Source organism: Petaurus breviceps, unplaced genomic scaffold (genome assembly GCF_028583685.1).
Source record: "Petaurus breviceps papuanus isolate PSGF00001 unplaced genomic scaffold, PetGlider_PUasm1.0 138, whole genome shotgun sequence".
NCBI classification, from domain to species: Eukaryota; Metazoa; Chordata; class Mammalia; order Diprotodontia; family Petauridae; genus Petaurus; species Petaurus breviceps.
The window spans coordinates 26,266,145-26,278,825 of NW_027185694.1; positions in this window are offsets into that span (position 1 = coordinate 26,266,145).

Here is a 12,681-nt window from a genome sequence, read left to right on the forward strand (position 1 = left end):
CAGAAACTGTATACCAAAATAAAATCTAAATGGCTGCGTGATCTAGATATAAAGGCTGAGACTGTAAGCAATCTGGGAGAGGAAGGAATAGTTTACTGGTCAGGCTTATGGAAAAGGGGGGAATAAATTTATGACCAAAGAAGAGATGGAGAGCATTACAAAATACAAAATGGATAATTTTCATTACATTAAATTGAAAAGTTTTTGTACAAATAAAGTTAATGTAACCAAGATTAGGAGGGAAGCAGAAAATTGGGAAAGAATTTTTACAACCAGTGTCTCTGATAAAGGTCTCATTTCTAAAATATACAGAGAATTGAGTCAAATCTATAAGAATACAAATCATTCCACAGTTGATAAATGGTCAAAGGATATGAACAGGCAGTTTTCAGAGGAAGAAATTAAAGATATCTATAAACATGTGAGAAAATGCTCTAAATCACTATTGATTAGATAAATGCAAATCAAAACAATTCTAAGGTACCACACCTCACTGGTCAGATTGGCTAAGATGACAAAAGAGGAAAATGATAAACGCTAGAGAGGATGTGAAAGAATTGGAACACTAATGCACTGTTGGTGGAGTTGTGAACTGATCCAATCATTCCAAAGAGCAATTTGGAACTATGCCCAAAGGACAATAAAAAAGTGCATATACCACTTCTAGGGCTGTATCCTAAAGAAATCATACAAGTGGGAGGAAGACCTTTTGTGCAAAAATATTTATAGCAGCTCTTTTTGTGGTGGCAAAGAATTATAAATCAAGGGTATATCCATCAGCTGGGTAATGGCTAAACAAGTTGTGGTATATGGATGTAAAGGAATACTATTGTGCTATAAGAAATGAGGGGCAGATGGACTCCATAATAACCTGGAGAGACTTGTATAAACTGATGCTGAGTGAGAAGAGAAGAACCAGGAGAAAATGAACTGGTTCTAGGGCCTCAGGGAAATTTTCCTTGATGAGTTCTTGGAAGATGGTGTCCTGGCTTTTTTGTTCATCATGGCTTTCCAGTAGACCAATATTTCTTAGATTATCTCTCCTGGATCTGTTCTCTGGATCAGTTGATTTTCCAATGAGATATTTTACATTTTCTTTTAATTTTTCACTCTTTAGTTTGACTTATTTGAATTATTCTTGATGCCTCATAGAGTCATTAGCTTCAAATTGGCCAATTCTAATTTTTAGCAAATTATTTTCCTTGATTAATTTTTGAAGTTCCTTTTCCATATGTTCAGATTTCATTTTTAGGGAGTTCTTTTCTCCAGTTAGATTTTGCACCTATTTTCCAATTTTACTTTTTAAGGAACTGTTTTCTTCAGTAAAATTTTTTCTATTTTGGCAAGTATAATTTTAAAATAATTATTCAGTTTATCTTCTACCTCTCTAAATTGGCTTTTAAAATCATTTTTGACCTCTTCCAATAATGCTTTCTGGGCTTGAGACCAGTTCATATTCCCTGTTGAGATTTCAGAGTTGGGTATAGCGTCAATGCTGACCTCTTGTGAATTTGGTTCTTTTGGCTAACTATAAAAGGATTCAATTGATTTTGTTATTGGAAATTGCTTCTTTCCCATTGCAATTGCCTGGTTCCTAGACTTTAAAGTGGATTTCTGCTTCTGGGATATAGAGGGCTCTGACCTACACTTCTCAAGCTGGGAGCTAGGGGTCTGGTTATTGGCTTTGTGTCCTGTGTCTTCTGGGTGTCTAGACTGAAGCCAAGGCCAGGGCTTTCTGAGTTGCCTCAAGGTTACTCTTAAGCTCACAGAGTAATGTGTTAGGGAGGGGTCATCTGGCTTCTTCAGGATTCCACCTCCCAGTCCCTAGGATGAAACTCAGGCAGGCTTAGTTGCTGGTGGCCTGCAGCACAGGTGTCTGCTGGTTCCACCGGTTGCCCTGGTTGTGTTAAGGCACACCTGGGGTTCTGGTGTTAGTGCTTTCTGGTTCCACCCCCCCTGGGGTTCAAGATCCCCTCCTGGTCAGTTGAGATGGAGCTTGTTGGGACAGCTCTCACCCTGCACCTTAACTTTGGCACAGTCACACCCATACCCTTCCTCTGGGACTCCCAGGCCTGCCTAGGATTGGGCTATTTCAGGATTTTACTCTGAAGCAATATTTTCTGGGTTTTCAAGGCCTTAGGGAGAGAATAGAGAGGCTAGGGTTTACTCTGCCATCTTGGTTCCTGGGAGCTCAGGTAACTTAGTTGATTTTTAAACATCCAGGCTGTGGGTTGGTCACTCCAGAATTAGCATCTGCTGCCACAGGCCCTATGTTTTATCTTACCCTCCTCTGACAGATCCCCTGTCTTGTGGTGAGAGGTCTGGAAATTGCCCCTGTGATGGCTGAATCAGCTCTCCTGGGATCACTCTGGCTCTGCTCTGTTCAGGTCTCAGATCTGTGCTGGTGTGCAGCCCCTGCTCCACACTTCCCCTGCCTAGTCCCACATGTGCACCTTTCTGGACTGAAAATCTGCCACACTCTGTCTCCTAATGGATTCTACCACTCTAAAATACATTCAGATTTACTTGTTAGAGGTTACTGAAGGAATTCACGGAGGAGTCCAGGTGAGTTCCTGCTTTCACTCTGCTATCTTGGCTCTGCCCCACCTCATGTTATTCTTAAGGAGGGAGGGAAATGGAGAAATATGGATTAGATTATGGACCAACTTTGGAACTGGTTGAATGGACAGATCCAAGAAATAGTCATAAATAGTTCAAGTCTTGAAAAGTCTCCAGGGAAATGCCCAAGGAAAGAGGAGCTGTCCTTGACTCTGTGGTATTTTTTTATGATTTTAATCAATCTATCAAAAATATTCATTAAATGTCTACTATGTGCTAAATGATGTGCTAAATCAGTGACTTGGATAAACACATAGATGACATGCTTATCAAATTTGTAGATGACTTAAAACTAGGTGGGAGTACTAATACACAGGAGAATAAATGAATGGATAATTTTTTTTTAAATCATTTTTTTATATTTTTGCTTTTTGGAGGGCAATTGGGGTTAAGTGACTTGCCCAAGGTCGCATGGCTAGTTTTTGTGATAAGTGTCTGAGGTCAGATTTGAACTCAGGCCCTTCTGACTCCAGGGCCAGTGCTCTATTCACTGCATCACCTAGCTGCCTTAAAAAAATATTTACCACTTTATTATGTGCCAGTGTGCTAAATATTAGTGATACAAATATAAAAATGAGACAGCTTATGTCATCTAGGAATTTATATTCTAATACAAGGGTACAAAGTGCTTATGGGAGTGGTGGTGAGGGAAAGTGGTTTAACTCTGGGGAGTCTCAATGATGGTGAATGCCTTCCCAAAAAACAATTGTAGTGTTGCTTGCGTCACTGTGCTCAGAGCAAGAGGTAGAATTGGTGAGAGAGATGACTCAGAGAGGGAATAATGTGTCTAACCCAAGGATGACTGTATTAAGCATAATGTGGCCTAGGACCAACTAGATATAGTGGTCTAGGCAAGGGTGCTTTCACTCAAGATGACCTATCCTCAGAGTAAGCATTTCAGAAACTGAGTAGATTAACTTCCCCAGGGACATTCTCCAGGGCATGAATTCTAGAGGGCTGAAGGACAAGGTGCTAAACCAGGTTGGGGAAGTTGGAGACAGGGAGGCAGGTGTAGCAAAAACCACACTGGCATACCCAGGATGGCTGCTAGCACAGGTTCTTAGTTCTGATTTACTAGAAAAGATAGCTGTTCAAGGGGTCAGCCGTATTTTTAATACAATGCTCCAAGATAACTCTGAAGGACTTTATGATGAAAAATGCTATCCATCTCCAGAGAAAGAATTGATGTACTCTGAATGCAAATCAAAGCATACTTTTTCTTTATTTTCTTTATTTTTCTTGGATGTTTTTTTTGTCTGTGTTTTCTTTCCCAACGTGACTAATATGAAAATATGTTTTGCATGAAAAAAGTAATACAATACAACACTCATGGACCATAAAATGTCACCAAAACTGCTTTAGTTAGAATAAGACTAAAAAAAATACAAGTCCCAGCTGATAAAATGCTATCCTTCCCCCATCCCCTGATTTCATATTAACCACAGAAAGAGCAAGACTATGTCAGAAAGGCAATCTGACAATAACAAAAATTCTGTAATGCTCTGCTGCTATGACCCCATGTCAACTGGGCTTTTTCTACTCCTGGTCCTTTGGCTAACCAAATCCCCAGATCAGCCTCCTTGCCTACTTAAGGGAAAATGGCCTGTTTCTTATTTTTAAATTATTTTTTAATTTAATAAATTTAATGTCTCTTATTTTCTTAATTCTGTTCTTAGCCACATATTATTGAATCAAATTGGGCTCAGACTTGTTCTGTTTGGCCTCAGAGGACAGAAATCAGAGTCGTGAAGGTCACTGCAAAGAGCCAAACCTAGGTTTGAGGTGAGAAAAAGCTCTCTAATCATTAGAACTACCCCCAAAATGAAATATCCTGCTTAGAGTGGGGGTGAGAGAAGAAGGCTTATTCTCTCATTAGAGGTTTTCAAAGGCTGAATGATCACCAGTTTGCTACAGACCAAAAGGCAATATTTCTCTCTATGTATCAGAGTAGATGACTGCCATTGACTTTCCAAACCTGAAATTCTATGATTCCCAAAAAATCTGGATTTGGGGGAAGGGCACAGAGCAGTTGCTCAGCTCCTGGAGATCTAAGAATAGTGTTTATATAACATTTTAAGGCTTGCAAATCAATTTCCACATATTGTCTCATTTGATCCATCCCTATAGAGGCAGGCGTGTCTCTTTCCTTACTTTATTCAGCACCTCCCTACAGTCACCCCATGCTCTCTACCACTTTGTGTATACAGATTAGGAAAATGAGACTTCCCCATATTTTCTCTGTTCACTTAATTTTCCCTTCTCTTCCCCCACTCCTCCCTATCAAGAGAATCCTACTAGTTCGAACACAGGGGCAGGCCCGGAAGGCGCAGCCGGCAGAGGCAGGCCTGGAAGGGGCCTGATCAACTCGGAGGGCAAGTCTTCCCACCAACCACAAGGTCCACTGCCAGGCCTATCACCAAAGGGCTGGGACTGGAAAGAGCAAGGTAAGGAGCAAATACAGGGGCCCCTGTCCTGGACAGCAAACACTCCTGGGGCTACCACTTCATAGCCCAGAAATTTTTTTAAAAAGCCCCTTTCAGGACCTCCAAAGACTAGGATGACAGAGTGAACCTCACTTGCTCCAAACCCCCCTCTGACCCTGAAAACATAATAACTCTTGCCCCAGGGCAAAACCCTCTACAGTAAAGGCTTGGGATCCTAGAGGAAGGGTGTGGCTAGGACCCTGCCTCAAAATGGGTAGAAAGCAGACTACAAAGACAAAGACTCTGGAGTCCTACTATCCTCAGAGGAAGGAACCAACCTCAGAGGGAGACAATGTGGACTCCACACCCAAAGCTGAAACTTCAACAGGGAATGGGTCCCAAGCACAGAAGGCTCTCCTAGATGAGATCAAAAGGAACTTTGAAAACAAAATGAGAGAGATAGAAGACAAAATAAATACTTCTCTAAAAATGAAAATAGCAGAATTAGAAAAACATTATAATGAGGAAAATATCTCTCTAAAAGAAAAGAGTATGATATGGAAAAGGAGCTTCAAAAATTAACCAAGGAAAAGGATTTACTAAAAACCAGAATTAACCAAATGGAAACAAACAACTGGATGAGGAACCAAGAATTAGCCAAGCAAAAAAACAAGAATGAAAAATTAGAAAAAGAGGTAAAATACCTCAAAGAAAAAATAACTGACCTGGAAAACAGATCCAGGAAAGATAATCTGAGAATCATAGGCCTACCAGAAAATTATGATGAAAAAATGAGCCTGGACAACATTCTCCAAGAGCTCGTTAAGGAAAACTGCCCTGAGATACTAGAACCTGAGGGTAAAATAGAAATTGAGAGAATCCACCGGACACTTGCTGAAAGAGATCCCAAACTGAAAAGTCCTCGAAATGTTGTGGCCAAACTCCAGAACTACCAGATAAAAGAGAAAATACTTCAAGTGGCCAGAAAGAAACAATTCAAATATCGAGGGTCCACAGTGAGGATTGCACAGGATTTGGCAGCCTCTACACTGAAAGATCAGAGGCAGTGGAATACAATTTTCTGGAAGGCAAAAGAGCTTGGGTTACAACCAAGGATCACATACCTAGCGAGACTGAGCATATTCTTCCAGGCAAAGAGATGGGCATTCAACGATATAACAGAGTTCCAGACCTTCTTGATAAAAAAGCCAGAACTCAATGGAAAATTCAGCCTCCAATTACGAGATGCAACAGTGACTTAAAAAGGTAAACAAGGAGAACACACACACACCCTGCTATTTGATAAGAGGAAACTGGTTATAGACAAGTAGAGGGTATGACTATAAAATGCACAAAATGACAATTTTTAAAAATGTTATTAAGGACTACAAAGGGAGTGCAATGGAAGAAAGGGAATGGTTGAAGTGGAAAAGGGTAAATTATGCCACTCATAAAGGTATAAAAACTTTATAGCAGAGGAAAAAAAAGGAGGGAGTTGGGAAGCATAAGAGCTTTTCCCTCATTGGTTCTGGTACAAGGAGGGAATAACAACCAGTTAAGCATAGGACTCTATGGAGAAGAAATGCAAAAAGTATTATTTTAGAGGGAAAGAGGGGAGGGAGAGGAGCTTCACATGAGATTTGTTCCTGTCACTCTTGAAGCGAAGAAGAAATAGCATACTTCATTAAGTATAAAAATATCCTACAGGCAGTAGGAGGGGGAAAGGGTTATGAAAGGGGGGTGTCAGTGGTTTGTAGGGAGGGAAGTAGTAAGGGGAAAGGGGAGGAAAAGGGAGGGGGGCTGAAAAGGGAACACTGAGGGAGGCAGTGGTCAAAAGGAAAACTATTAAGGGGGGGAAGGGAGAAGGGAGGAAAAATATGAATATTAACAGGGGCAGGAATAGGATGGGGGGAAAGAAACAGAGAACAATCATAACTGTAAATGTGAATGGAATGAACTCTCACATAAAATGGAGGCGGATAGCAGAATGGATTAGAAATCATAATCCTATAATATGCTGCTTACAAGAAACACATCTGAAACAGAGGAATACACACAAGGTAAAGGTAAAAGGTTGGAATAAAATATATCATGCCTCAGCTATAGTAAAAAAAAAAAAGCAGGGGTAGCAATCCTTATCTCAGATAAAGCAAAAGTAAAAATTGACCTAATTAAAAGAGATAAGGAAGGAAACTATATCCTGTTAAAAGGCACCATCGAGAATGAAGCAATATCATTACTTAACATATAGGCACCAAGTGGTGTAGCATCCAAATTCCTAGAGGAGAAAGTAAAGGAATTAGAGGAAGAAATAGATAGCAAAACTATACTAGTGGGAGACCTTAATCTCCCCGTCTCTGAACTTGATAAATCCAGCCACAAAATAAACAAGAAAAAAGTTAAGGAGGTGAACAGGATTTTAAAGAGGATAGGTATGATAGATCTCTGGAGAAAACTGAATGAGGATAAAAAGGAATATACTTTCTTCTCAGAGGTTCATGGCACATACTCAAAAATTGACCATGTTCTAGGGCATAAAAACCTCACAGTTCTATGCAATAAGGCAGAAATATTAAATGCATCCTTCTCAGATTATGATGCAATAAAAATTATATGCAATAAAGGGCCAGGGAAAGACAGACTAAAAACTAATTGGAAATTAAACAATTTAATCTTAAAGAATGAGTGGGTCAAACAAGAAATTATAGAAACAATCAGTAATTTCATTCAAAAGAATGATTATAATGAGACAATATACCAAAATCTGTGGGATGCATTAAAGGCAGTTCTTAGGGGAAGTTTTTATATCCCTGAGTGCATACGTGATTAAATTAGAGAAAAGGGAGCGCAACGAATTGGGCATGCAATTAAAAAACCTTAAAAAAGAACAAATTCAAAATCCCCAAATAAATACTAAATTAGAAATATTGAAGACAAAAGGAGAGATTAATAAAATTGAAATGAAGAAAACTATTGAATTAATAAATAAAATCAAGAGCTGGTTTTATGAAAAAACCAACAAAATTGATATACTCTTAGTCAATATGATAAAAAAAGAAAGAAGAAAACCAAATTATGAGTATCAAAAATGAAAAGGGTGAATCTACCTCCAATAAAGAGGAAATCAAAACAATAATTAGAAATTATTTTTCCCAATTGCATGCACATAAATTTGACAATCTTAGGGAAATGGATGAATATTTACAAACATACAAGTTGCCCAGATTAACTGAAGAGGAAGTAAATTACTTAAATAATCCCATCTCAGAAAAAGAAATTGAACAAGCCATCAGTCAGCTCCCTAGGAAAAAAATCTCCAGGGCCAGATGGATTCACTAGTGAATTCTATCAAACATTTAAAGAACAATTGATTCCAATACTCTACAAACTATTTGGGAAAATTAGTGAAGAAGGAGTCCTACCAAATTCTTTTTATGACACAAATATGGTACTGATACCTAAATCAGGAAGAGATAAAACAGAGAAAGAAAAGTATAGACCAATCTCCCTCATGAATATAGATGCAAAAATTCTAAACAAAATACTAGCAAAAAGACTACAGCAACTTATCTCAAGAATAATACGCTTTGATCAGGTAGGATTTATTCCAGGAAGGCAAGGATGGTTTAATATTAGGAAAACCATCAGTATAATTGATCATGTCAACAATAAAACTAGCAGAAACCACATAATCATCTCAATAGATGCAGAAAAGGCTTTTGATGAAATGCAACATCCATTCCTATTAAAAACATTAGAAAGTATAGGAATAAATGGAGCCTTCCTTAAAATAATAGGTAGCATATGTAATGGGGAGAAGCTAGAAGCATTTCCCATAAGAACAGGGGTGAAACAAGGGTGTCTACTATCACGCCTCTTATTCAATCTGGTACTAGAAATGCTAGCAGTAGCAATTAGAGAAGAAAAAGAAATCAAAGGAATCAAGTTAGGCAAAGAAGAGACCAAGCTATCACTCTTTGCAGGTGATATGATGATATACTTAGAGAATCCTAGAGAATCAAGTAAAAAACTGCTTGAGACAATAAATTAATTTGGCAAAGTTGCAGGATATAAAATAAACCCACATAAACCCTCGGCATTCCTATATATTTCCAGTGAAATTCAACAGCAAGAAATAGAAAGAGAAATCCCATTTAAAGTTACTATAGACATTATAAAATATTTGGTAATCTACCTGCCAAAACAAACCCAGGACCTGTATGATCATAACTACGAAACACTTTTCACGCAAATAAATTCAGATCTAACTAATTGGAAAAATATCAATTGCTCATGGCTGGGTAGAGCTAATATAATAAAAATGACAATTTTACCTAAATTAAATTATATATTTAGTGCAATACCAATTAATTTACCAAAAAAAAACTACTTTATAGAGCTAGAAAAATAGTAACAAAATTCATTTGGAAGAATAAACAGTCCAGAATATCAAGGGAATTAATGAAAAGAAATCCTAGGGAAGGTGGACTACCTATACCAGATTTCAATCTGTATTATAAAGCAGCAGTCATCAAAACTACTTGGTACTGGCTGAGCAATAGAGGAGTGGATCAATGTAATAGATTAGGCACACGATATTCAGAAATCAATGACTATAGTAATGGATTGTTTGATAAACCTCTAGACCCTGGTTTTTGGGATAAGAACTCACTATTTGACAAAAACTGCTGGGAAATCTGGAATATAGTATGGCAGAAACTGGGCATAGACCATTATCTAACACCAAAAACCAAAATCAAGTCTAAATGGGTGCATGATCTAGGTATAAAGGTTGATACTGTAAGCAGTCTCCTAAAATAAGGAATAGTTTACCTATCAGACTTGTGGAAAGGGAAAGACTTTATGACTAAACAAGAATTAGAGAACATTATAAAATGTAAAATGGATAATTTTGACTACGTGAAATTGAAAAGTTTCTGTACAAACAAAGCCAATGTAACCAAGATTAAGAGGGAGGTGGGAAATTGGGAAAGAACCTTTACAACCTATGTCTCTGACAAAGGACTCATTTCTAAAATATACAGAGAATTGAGTCAAATTTATAAGAATACAAGTCATTCCCCAATTGATAAATGGTTAAAGGATATGAACAGGCAGTTTTCAGAGAAAGAAATTAAAGGTATCTATAAGCACATGAAGAAATGCTCTAATTCACTATTGGTTAGAGAAATGCAAATCAAAACAACTCTGAGGTATCACATCTCACCAGTCAGATTGGCTAAGATGACAAAACGGAAAAATGACAAATGCTGGAGAGGATGTGGGCAAATTGGAACACTAATGCATTATTGGTGGAGTTGTCAACTGATCCAGCCTTTCTGGAGAGCAATCTGGAATTATGCCCAAAGGGCTATCAATACTTTCATACCCTTTGATCCAGCAATACCACTCCTAGGGTTATATCCCAACGAGATCTTAGAAATGGGAGAAAGACCCATATGTACAAAAATGTTTATAGCAGCTCTTTTTGTGGTAGCAAAGAACTGGAAATTAAGGGGGTGCCCATCAATTGGGGAATGGCTGAACAAGTTGTGGTATATGCATGTTATGGAATACTATTGTGCTATAAGTAACGAGGAGCAGGCAGTCTTCATATTTACCTGGAGAAGCTTAAAAGAACTGATGCTGAGTGAGAAGAGTACAACCAGGAGAAATTTGTACACAATTACAGACACAACGTATGTGTGATGACCAGCTTTGATAGGCTGGACTTTTCTCAGCAATACAGTGATATAAGTCAATCACAAAAGACTCATGATGGATAGAAATATGTGCATCCAGAGAAAGAACTAGAAAGAACTAAGTTTATATTGAGGTGGAAGCAAAATACCTGATCTTTTTCCTTCTCTTATTTGGTTTTACGTCCTCTTTAGCATTTTTCATTCCAGCTGGTACAATCCATCCTTATAACCTGACTAATGTATAATGTGAAAATATTTGCAGATCCTATACTTGACTATAAGCTGCCAAGGAGGGGAGGGAGGGAGACAAAATGTGAAACTCAAGGAATTGTGGAATTGAATCCTGTAAACTAAAAGGAAACAAACAAATTAATTTAAAAAATTTACAAAAATAAAATAAACACTTTGATATCCAAAGGAAAAAAAAAGAATCCTACTATTTCTTTGGGGCTCAGCTTCAGCTCCCCACTTTCTTTCTTGACTCTTATGGACCGAGGAGTCATTTATTTTCTGGACTTTTACTGCACTGAGTCTGAAATAGAAGGATGGCTCTAAGGGCTCACTCTCTTACACAACTCATTTTGTTTCTCTTTCTAGCTGTATGAATCTGGACCAGACATCTCAGCTCTCTGAGGCTGAGTTTTCCCATCTATAAAATGGGGTAATAATGTTTGCCTTTCTATTTCACAGGTTGTTGGGAGGATAGAGCTTTGTAAAGCGAGACCATGCTAAAGAAAAATTTGTTGTTCTCTAAAAGGTGGCCAGATTCACTGATAGGAATGGCCAATCTCTGACCCATGAACTGAAAATGAAATACACTTCTCTCTTCTCAAGGGAGAGGTGGAAAACTCCTTTGTCTATTGGTTTTGTTTAAATATTCTCTTTTATTGCAAAGGAGGGTTCAGTGTGGGGAATGAGGAGAGCAGGTAGAGATTAAAGAAAAAAATAACTAATGCAGAACAGGAGATAGTAATAAACTTTAAAAAACAAAAAGAAAAAAGATGTGAGTTCTTGTTTGCATTTTCTCTATCCAAACAGACTGAGAGCAGAAAGCAAGTTTCCTGTGTCTTTGGTATTTCTCAGAGTATCTAGCACAGGGCTGAACAATCAAGAGACTCCCAAGAAACATTTGTTTAGAACAGATTACAATATTGTCTAACGAATGAATCATTCAATAAGAATTTTTAAAACTCCACTATGAGCCAGATGCAGTGAAAGGTGATGGGGATTCAAGCACAAAAAAGGGGAACAATCCCTGCCCTCAAGGAGATTACACTCAAAGGAGGATACCACATGACCATAAATAAGAAGACACGAAATCTCTACAAGGTAAATTTATGGGGCAGGAAGGGACTAACAGCTAAAGGGTTTAGCAAGGGTAATGTTTGAGCACAATGCTGGTTCTATCTATATCAAACTGCTTGCTCTTGGGGAGGCTAGGTGGCACAGTGAATAGAGCACTGGCCCTGGAGTCAGGAGGACCTGAGTTCAAATCTGACCTCAGACACTTAACACACTTACTAGCCAGGTGACTTTGGGCAAGTCACTTAACCCTCTAATTGCCCTCTTAAAAAAAGCAAAAAAAAAAAAAAAACTGCTTGCTCTCTCCATGGGGTAGGGCGGGGATGGAAGGGAGTGGGAAAGATCAAATTAAAAAAATAATAATGTTACAAAATGTTTTTACATGCAATTGGGGAAAAATAAAATATTAAATTAAAAATAAAGAATGCTAGTTTGAAGGGATTCCAAGAAGTGGAAGTTAGGTAGGAATGCATTCTAGATATGGGGGGGGGGAACAAAAAATTTAAAGAGAGGGAGATGAGAAGAAGAAAACAAGCATTTGTTACATGCATGCCTTGTACCAAGCACTGCACTTCACAAATCACACTCCTTCTCCCTGAACACCAAGAATAAGAAGAATTCAGTCTGTCACCTGC